Source organism: Petaurus breviceps, unplaced genomic scaffold (genome assembly GCF_028583685.1).
Source record: "Petaurus breviceps papuanus isolate PSGF00001 unplaced genomic scaffold, PetGlider_PUasm1.0 90823, whole genome shotgun sequence".
Lineage (NCBI taxonomy): Eukaryota > Metazoa > Chordata > Mammalia > Diprotodontia > Petauridae > Petaurus > Petaurus breviceps.
Window position 1 is genome coordinate 3617593 of NW_027187352.1, and position 10437 is coordinate 3628029.

Below are 10437 nucleotides of genomic sequence, written 5' to 3' on the forward strand. Positions count from 1 at the left end.
ACCCAAAAGGAATCCCCACCACGAGTTTTCCTGAAGGTCTTCCATAAGAAAGAAGCTGCCATATCCCAAGGTGGTCTTTTCCATGTGATCTGTTCCATTTTCAGATAGCTCTAATTATTAGGAAGTTTCTCCTGATATCAAGCTTACATTTGCCTTTTTGCAGCTTCCCCTCATTGCCCCAGATTCTACTCTTCCCAGCCTCATCTCTATCCATTAGAGGGAATAATGATAAAACAGGGCCTCCCATCTGACCATGTGCCTCCCCTCTCATAATTCACTCATCTCCAACTCCATTTCCATCCTCCTTTGGGAAGAGGACTGGTGCCCTCCACTCAAGCATAAACATTCTTACACTTGATCAGACCCTTCATGTCCTAGTGATTTTAAACCCCTATAGGTCATCATTCAAATCCCATTCCTTACCCTCCACTACCCTATTCCTCATTCTCATCCCCCTCAACCCTCCCACCCTAAAGTTCCAACCAAACACCACCCACCCCTTTCACTGTACCCTCTGGAATGCCTCATAGTCAACAAACTTCCCACATCTTAAATCTATTCCTAAGTCTTTCCATCTACTAGCTTGTACTGAAACCTGGCTCTCCCCAATGACCATAGCCTCCCTTGTCCCTTTCCAGCACTGGTTATACCTTCACTTATTCCCCTTGGCTTACTAGTCATGGTAGGGGAGTTAGAATACTTTTTGCTCCCCATTGCCATTTTTATGTTTTCTCTCTACCTCTATCACTCAGTAACATTACTCCTTTGAGGCTCATACTATTCATATATACTACCCAATCAAAATCTCAGAGTTGTTGTCTGCAGGCCTCCAGGTCACTTCTCTTCCTTCCTCAATGAGCTCTGTATATGGCTCACAATTTTTTTTCTCCTCCCCAACTCCTGCCCTTGTATGAAGGGGGTCTCTCTCTCAAACACCCAGTCACTCAGTTCCTCAACCTACTCACTTCCCGTGAGCTACTCCTCCACCCACCTCAGCCACACACAAAGATGGCCATAGCCTTGATTTTCCTGTCAATGTACCACCTCCATGGTCAAGAATTCTGAAATCCCTTTATCCAACAATATTCTATTTCACCTCTGCTTCACAAAACTCTACTCTATGTCCACACCATGACCTCCAGTCCTTTGACCCCTCAGTTCTTTCCCAGGCTATCTTCCCAGCACTGGCCACTATTTCCTCTTCTTGACCACTTGGTGAACTAATTCAACTGCACACTATCTTTCTCTCTTGAATATCTAGCACCTTTGTTATATCACCAGTTACATCCTGCCGTGCTTTAACCTAACTCCCACTTTGCTCCTGCACATGTGCTGCTGAATGAAGGTGGAGAAAATCATATAATTATTCTGACTGGATCCACTACAAATTTATATTTCATAACTTTAACTGGGCCCTCACTGTTGCTAGGCAATCCTATTGGATCTCCCTTATCAACTCACTATCCCACCCTTCACAACAGCTGTTGCAAACCTTTTCCTCCCTCCTCAAACCTCCTATGGATCCTCATCTCCTCATGCCCTCAGCTGAGATCCTTGCCTTATATTTTACAGAAACATTGAGACCATTCACCACTAACTTCTTCTTCCCTCTTCTCAGTCTCATATGACCCAGGTGTCTTCTGCCTCTATTTCATTCTTCACTCATCTCAAACAAAGTGGTGGTCATTCTCTTTGTCAAGGCTAACCCTTCTGCCTGGTCAGATGATCCCATTCCATCTTGTCTCCTTTGACAGATTGCTCCATTCTATCACTTATTTTCAATCTCTCCCTGTATATTGGTTCCTTCCCTACTGCCTACAAACACCCTCATGTCTCCCACACCTTGAAAAAACCCTCACTTGATCCTTCCATTCTCGCTATTATCATATATCTCTTTTGTCTTTTGTAGCTGAACACCTTGAAGAGGCCATCACAATAGATGGCTATATTTTCTCCCCTCTCACTCTCTTCATTTACAGTCTGACTTTTGATCTAACTGTTCCACCAAAACCGTTCTTTTCAATGATCTCTTAGTTGCCAAATCCAGTGTCTTTTTTTCTCAGTCCTCATTCTTCCCTACCTCTTGGCAGCCTTGGACACTGTGGATCACTCGCCTCCTTGATACTCTCTTCTCTCTAGGGTTTTGGGACACCACTCTTTCCTGGTTCTGCTCCTACCTGTCTGATCACTCCTCAGTCTCCTTTGCTAAATCCTCACCAAGATCACACCCTTTACCATAAGGTGTCCCACGGGGTTACATCCTGGGCTTTCTTCTCTTTTCCCTTTATACGACTTGACTTGTTCTCATCAGCTCCTTTGAATATAATTGCCACCTCTATGTTGACTTTTCTTAAATCTACCTATCCTGCCCCAATCTTTCTGCTGACCTCCAATCATACTTCTCCACTTGCCTTTCAGAGATCTCAAACTGGATGTCCAGTAGATATCTTAGACTCAATATGTCCAAAACTGAACATGTTATCTGGTTCCCTAAATTCTCCCTGCCTGCAAACTCCCCTGTTACTGTGGAGGGCAACACTATTATCCCAGTCCCTCAGGCTCCCAACCTAGGAGTCATCCTGAATTCCCCATTATTTCTTACCCCTCCCTGCCAACTCCCATATCCAGTCTGTTACCGAGGCCTGTCAATTTCACCTTTTCAACATCTCTCCAATACATATGCCCCTTCTCTCCACTGACACTGCAGATATGCAGATAATACCACTCTGATGGCAGAAAGTGAAGAATTAAGAAGCCTCTTGATGAGGGTGAAAGAGGAGAGTGTCAAAGCTGGCTTGAAACAACATAAAAAAACTAAGATCTTGGCAACTGATCCCATCACTTCCTGGCATATAGAGGGGGAAGAAATGGAATCAGTGTCAAGAGTTTATATTCCTGGGCTCAAAGATCGCTGCAAGCGGTGACTGCAGTCATGAAACTAAAAGACGCTTGCTTCTTGGAAGGAAATCTATGGCAAATCTGGACAGCGTGCTAAAAAGCAGAGAGGTTATCTTGCAAACAAGGGTCTCTATAGTCAAGGCTATGGCTTTTCCAGGAGCATATATGGCTGTGAGAGTGGGATTATAAGGAAAGCTGAGTGCTGCAGAATTGATGCTTTTGAATTATGGTGCTGAAGAAAACTTTTGAGAGTCCCTTGTTTAGATCAGACCAGTCAATACTTAAAGAAATTAATTCAGACCCTTCACTGGAAGGTCAGATACTGAAGCTGAAGCTTAAATTCTTTGGCTGTATAATGAGAAGACAGGACTCATTGGAAAAGACCCAGATGTTGGGAAAGATTGAGAGCAAAAGGAAAAGGGGATGACAGAGAATGAAATGAATAGATAGTGTCATGGAAGCAACAAACATGAGCTTGGACAGACTTTGAGAGATGGTAGAGGATAGAAGAGCCTGGTGTAGTAAGGTCCATGAGGTCACAAAGAGTTGGACATGACTCAACAACAGCAACAACAACAAAGGAGGTTAAGTGACTTGCCCAGGACCACATAGCTAGTAAGTATGTGAGACAGGATTCAAACTCAGATCCTCTTGACTACAAATCTAGAAATCTATCCATTATGTAGACTTTTTGTTGTTCAGTTATTCAGTAGTCTGACTCTTCATGAACACATGGACCATACTGTCCATGGGTTTTTCTTGGCAAAGATACTGGAGTGGTTTGCAATTCTTTCTCTAGGGGGTTAAGGCAAACAGAGGTTAAGTGACTTGTCCAGGGTCACACACCTACTAAGTGTCTGAAGTTGAATTTGAACTCGGGTCTTCCTGACTGCAGGCTCTGCTTAGAGGAGTGTTAGAGCATGGGTACAAATGGGAGACAACCACAAATGACCTTTTGCTGCACCCTCCCATGTCTAGTGTTCCATTCATGCTACTGCCTTGGCTGTAATCCCATTTAAACTATGGAGACTAGATTGTAGAGTTAGGAGGGAAATCTGACATCATCTAGTCCAAGTGTTTTTCACTTGGGATCCACGGATAGGTTTGGGGGCAGGGATCCACAAACGTGGACAGAAAAGAAATGGCATCTTAATTTTTCTAACCTTTGGTTTCCTTTGTAATTCTGTGTTTTTTTCTTTTATGCACTTAAATGTATTCTGAGAAGGCTTCTATAGGTTCCCCCAGCCTTCCAGGAGGATGATGGCACAAAAAAGATAGAGTCCCTGGGCTAATCCAAACCTACCCCAATGCTTGGGTCCACTTTGCTCCATCCTTGACAAGTGGTCACTTTCTTAGATATCGAATGGCCTCTTTAGTCCACATCTCCTGCCTGATGCTCAAGCCTCCTCCACATCATCTCAACAAGCACAGTAAACATCTTGCTTCTCCTTGAATACCTCCACTGATGTGAAACTCACTATCTTATGAAGAAGGGCATTCCAGACTCAAACAACTCTGATTGCTGCTGGTATTAGGTTCTCTTCTGGGGCCACATACAATAGAGTCATAGGCCTAGAGGTCACCTCATCCAACCCCTTCATTTTACAGATCAAAACATTGAAACCCAGAGAAGAACAATGACTAACTTAAGGTCACCCAGACAGCAAGTGGCAGAGCCAGATTAGAAGCCAAATCCTCCGACTCCAAATCCAGTGCGCTTTCCACCGCCTCTTAGAGCTGTTCCCTCTTCCCTATGATAGCCCATTTTATTTTCCCTAAGCATTCCCTTCTCTAGGCTAAGCATCCTTAATTCCTTCAATTGATCCTCATATGACGTGGTTTGTGGTCCAGTCAAGCCAACAGGAATTTATTAAGCACCTTCTACATATTAGGCACTGTGCTAAACACTGGGAATACAAAGAAAGGCTAAAAAAATGATCCCTGCCCTTAAGGAACTCACAGTCGAATGGAGGAGACAGCATGCAAACAAGTATGTACAAATAAGACAGACAAAACCAGCTGGAGACAATCTCATGGGAAGGAATGAGAATTAAGAAGGGTCAGAAAGGGTTTCTTGTAGAAGGTGGGATTTTAGCTGGGACTTGGAGGAAGTCAAAGAAGCCAGGGGGAGATGAGGAATGAGAGAGTTATGGGCATAGGGGACAGCCAGTGGAAATGTGTCAACCACCTTGGGGACCACAGGGCTCCTACAGTTTGGATTCCCTGAGCTATAGCGCTGGGTGCTCACGCACACACACGTGGGTTTTGTCCTAGAACACGTACCTTTCCCTAGGCTCCTTTGGACCTGACCTGATCTACAGGCACACCTGTGGGTCCTGCTAAGGCCCAACCTCCACACACTTTGCCTGCTGGCAAGTGACTTAGCAAATGTCCTTTAGAGCTACAGTCTCAGTCATCTTCCTTCACTGAAGAGTAGTCACTCTGTGCCTATGCCCTTAGACACACTTCTCACTCAGAGATTCTGACTTTTGTATTGTGTTCAGTCATTTTTTTAGTCGTGTCTGACTCTTTGTGACCCCATTTGGGGTTTTCTTGGCAGATACTAGAGCAGTTTGCCATTTCCTTCTTCAGAAACTGAGGTAAGCAGGGTGAAATGACTTATTCAGGGTCACACAGTTAATAAGTAGGGTTTGGGGCCAGATTTGAACTCAGGAAGATGAATCTTCCTGACTCCAGACCCAGCACTCCATTCACTACAGCACCTAGCTGTGCCCCTACAGACCTAGTCTGAGGCTATTTAGGGAATAACCAGTGAACTCTACACATACTTTAGTGTTTCCTATGGGCATTGCTCTTTTACTGAACCGTGCACAATATTAACCCTGAGTGATTAAAAAAAATAAAATGCATTTTGTTTGTGTAACATCACTTAATGAAGGAAATTTGTGATGAATCTTAGAACTAAAAAAATTGTAAAGTTTTTCATTTGGAATAGTGTCAGCACTAAAATGCTTTCAGAGCCCTTAAGAGTCTGTGTTTTCCAAGGGTGTGCTAATAAATGTTTAGCAACTAGTTCTCAGGAAAATTTTAAGTTTCATCTGCATCATTAACATTTTCTTCATCACTTTCTTAGACCAGAGTTTTCAGACTCAAGAGTGCATGCTGCCACAAAACTCTCAAGGCCCAAAGCAGATTAAAATGTAATTGGGAAATGTTTAGCAAAATAAACAAAAATGCATTATGACACACATAATGTTAATTTGTGGTTTTCTAGTAGAGATCTATTTGTATTTGAGTTTGACACCACTGGTCTGCATCATCAACAAGACAATAAATCAAGCCCTGATTTGTACTATTTGCCAATATCTGAGGTATAAATGATCACACTGAATATTTACCAATCAATTCTCCCTAGCCACAGGAATGCAGCCTACCCCTAAATGTTATTCCTCATTTTACAGGGGTGGAAACTTGGACCCAGAATGGGCAAGTGGCTACTTAAGATCACAAAACTATCTGAGTCAGCACTAGAACCCTAGTGTCCTGTCTTGGTCTATTTTTTTTAGTGATAAGAATTGAAGTAGCTGACTGTGAAGTAAGAGGACCTAGATTCAAATCCTTCCTTTTACACTTACTGCCTGTGTAACCTTGGACAAATCACATTATCTCCTTTTGCTTCAATTCCCTCTGAGGGGTTTGGACCAGATGGCCTCTGAGAGCCATTCCAGTTCTAGGTCCATAGTTCTCTGTACCTCTCTGTACATTCTGCAATTCTCTGTACTTCTGGAGGCTTTCCAGTTCTAGACCTATGGTCCTCTAATCCTCTGTATCTCTGAGGGCCTTAACTCCAAGTCTCCATGATTCTTCTTCCCTGTGTTGCCTCCTGATACTGCAAAATTGACTTAATGGAGATGGATGAGGCATTCTAAGTGGTAGGTCTCCCTGTAACAGTCCTGAAGGGCTGTGTCATTAATGCTTGGAGGTGATCCTGGGTTTTCTGAGGCCAAGGGAACACAAGGCTCTAGCAGATTCTACTAAGATGGAAAAGCTCTGAGTAGCATCCAACAAATCTGTCATCCAAAGACCAGCCTAGCCAAGCACTGAGAGGTGTATCCCCAGAAGGATGGCCACCAAAATGTGAACTATTTTTGGCTGTAGCAACTCTATTAAATCAACTAAGGTGTGGAAGGACCTGCACTCTGGGGGAAGATGGATAAGGTCAGAATCCTTGCAGGAGGCCATGATGTCCCACCTAACCAAGTGCTCATAGAGCCTGAGTATCAAAGCAAGCAGTTGACAGCAAGGCCTGTTGCCATCTAGACTGGGGTTGGATTTCCTGATTTCCCATTAGCCCACCACCTGTCATGTTCCTTTGGTGCTATTATGTTTATATTCTCCTTCAATCAGATTTCAACTCAAAAACAGTTTGAAATTTGAGCCAGTGGTCTGAATGTTAATTCTGGGTCTTGAGAGGGAAATTTTCAGAATGTACCTTCCTCTCCTTTTTCTTTGATAATAGCCACATAACCAGCTCTCCACTAGAGAAGCTCCCTCAGGCCCCTTCCCTCAGTGATGTATGGGCTGTTTGGATGACAGCCCTGCCTATAGTTTAAGCCCATCTGTTTTCTCCATTCCACCCCAGAGCTCTGTCCCTCTGTGGTTTGCGTCATTCCTAGAGACTCGGGCCAACTCGAGCTCTCCTCAATCCACCCATTTCAGTAACTGTCTCATTTCAACACATTTCCCCCCCTCCCTCTTGGGTGCCAGATGTGAAGGGTCAACTTGGCAGTAGGGCTGATGCAGCGACACCTGCCTCCTAAGACAAGCCAATTGGAGTGTCTGGGCACAAATTCTGCTGATACAGGCCATTCCTTGGGGGACTGGGAGGGTGGGAGTTCTCACCCCCAGCAGCCTTTTCACCCCAGAGGCAGACTCAAGGGGCTCATGAATTAGGGTTCTGTTATTTTGTTGACTCAGAGCAGACTGAGGTAGCTGGGACAATCCCAGTGGAGGACATTTACCTTGCAGATTTGGGCTTGTCTCTGTCATGCCAACACCTTAGAAAGGATACCTTCCCTTTTCTCTGCTAAAGAGCTCTCTAGTCAAGTCAAGGCAGCAAGTATTTATTAAATGTTACAGTGTGCCAGGCACTGTGCTAAGGGCTGAGGCTGCAAAGAAAGACAAAGACAATCCCTTACCCTCAAAGAGCTCACTTTCTAATGGGGGAGAGAATATGTAAATAACAATGTCAGTACAAGTAAATACAGGGTAAATGGGAGGGACAGGGGTTCTTAGCCTGAAGTCCTTGAACTTTTAAAATGTCCACCTGTCATCCATCTATCCCTTTATCCATCCATTCATAAATAGGATTTTATCTATTTATCTCCCTCTCTCTCTCTCATCAGCCTCCCTGTCTCTCTGTAGATAACTATAACAATAAAGTTGGTTTCCTTTGTGATCCAGTGGTCGGAATTTAATGCTTTTTAAAGACATGCTTTTGAGAAGGGGTCCACAGATTTTACCAGACTACAGAAGGGGTCCATGACCCAAATGAGGCTATGAAGTCCTGTGTCTAGGAAAATAATAATTTTTAGAGCAGGTAGGTGGTACAGTGGATAGAGTGCTGGGCTGGGAGTCAGGAAGACCCGAGTTCAAATCCTTCCTCAGACACTAGCTACATGACCCTAGGCAAGTCATTTAACCCTGTTTGCCTCAATTTCTCATCTGTAAAACAAACTGGAGGAGGAATACTCTAATACCTTTGCCAAGGAAAGCCCAAATGGTGTCACAAAGAGTCAGTCATGACTGAAATGACTGAAGAACAACAATTTTTAAAAACCTTAATCATAGAATTTCAGAGCTAGAAGAGTCCTCAAAGATGCTCTTGTCCAAGCCCTTCATAGTAAATATCCCAGGACAATACTAATATCTGTGTCACCTCAGGTTCCCTCCCCTTTCAAAGTCTCAGTTTCCTTGTCTGTAAAATGTGGATAATGATATGATTGCACTCTCTGCCCTAATTATTGTGAGGAAAGCCTCTTGTGAACCTTAAAGTGTTATAGAAATTGGAGTTTTTACTGTTATTTTACAGAGGAGGAAACTGAGACCTAGAGAGAGAAGGGTGGGGTAGGGAGAGCCTTCTGATGCTTTGGGGTCAAAGAATGTTCAGTTCTGCTGCTCCAGCCTTTATGCCTTATGTCTGTCCCCCATGCCTGGAATAGTGATGATTATGATGATGATCATTTATATAACCCTTCACAAATATTATGTCATTCTGGGATGTAGGTGCTGCTATTCCCCACTTACAGATGAGGGAACTGAGGCACAGAGAGGTTAAATGACTTGGCCAAAGTCACACAGCTCATCAGTGTCTGAGGTTACATTTGAACTCAGGTCTTCCTAATCCTAGGTCCAGCTTTCCATCTACTATGCCTCACCTGACCTCTCTACCTCTTAGAATCCTAAGCTACTCAGGTGAAAGAAAAGCCCTTCCTGATTGCCTTGGTTGTTTTGTTAGTGCTTTCTTCCTCTTCAAATTATGCTGTATTTGCTTGTAATGAAGGACTTGGCTCCAGGCTTACATGGATTGGAGGATTAGCCCCCAAATATCGGAATCTCATTGCTTCCTTAAGCTCCCACTCAGAATTTACTCTGGAAAACCTCCTGTGTCTGCATCTCCACACATAGGTGTAAGAGGACTCCCCCAGAGGCCTGTAAAAGCACTCAAAACAGCCTTTATTTTGCCCCTTAGATAATGCAGAAAGTGGCAAAGACTGACAGAAGTTCATAAATAAATATAGAAAACACATCAATGACCCTCGAGTTAGCTCAGAAATAATCTATACAATTTTGCTCTCTCTTTGGTGGGTCCCCCTTTCCCACGGGGCCCTAAAAGCCTCCATGTAGACCATCATTCGTTTTGTATTTCCCTCAGAAAGAAACTGAATTTGAGGTTGCCCCCAGGCTTTCTAATATTCTGGTGAGCCTACTTTCCCATTTTATCCTTCTCCCACTCTGCCTCCTAACCCCACTCATAGCGCTAAATTCTTGTTTCTTATGAAGCAAATACACCTCAGGGCTGCTGGATAGACGTGTTGCTGGAGGCACTGGCTGGGACCTGAATTCAAATTTGACCTCAGACACTAGTTCTGTGACCTTGAACAGGTCCTTTAATCTCCGCCTCAATTTCCTCTGGAACTGGGGACAATAATAGCACTTACCTCCCAGGGTTGTTATGAAGACCAAATGAGAACATTTGTAAACAGTACCTGGTGCTATATAAATGCTTATTCACTTCCCCAGTGCCCTAACATTTGGAGAAATCCTTCCCTTTACCCCACAGAGATCATCTGAAGGTTTAGACTTTACTGGAATGAGAATTTGGGGCTGCTAGACAGTGCCATCTCCTTCCCATCAAACCCATCCCATCCCAATTACTCACTATAATGATAGAGTACCAAGTCCAGACTCCTTGTGCCTCCATATTGTGACTTGAGTTCTTTGTAACACTACCCAAGAACTGTCCTCTAAGGCCATAGAAGGGAGACCATTTCTGCCCCCATGGCAAAGAAGCTATTC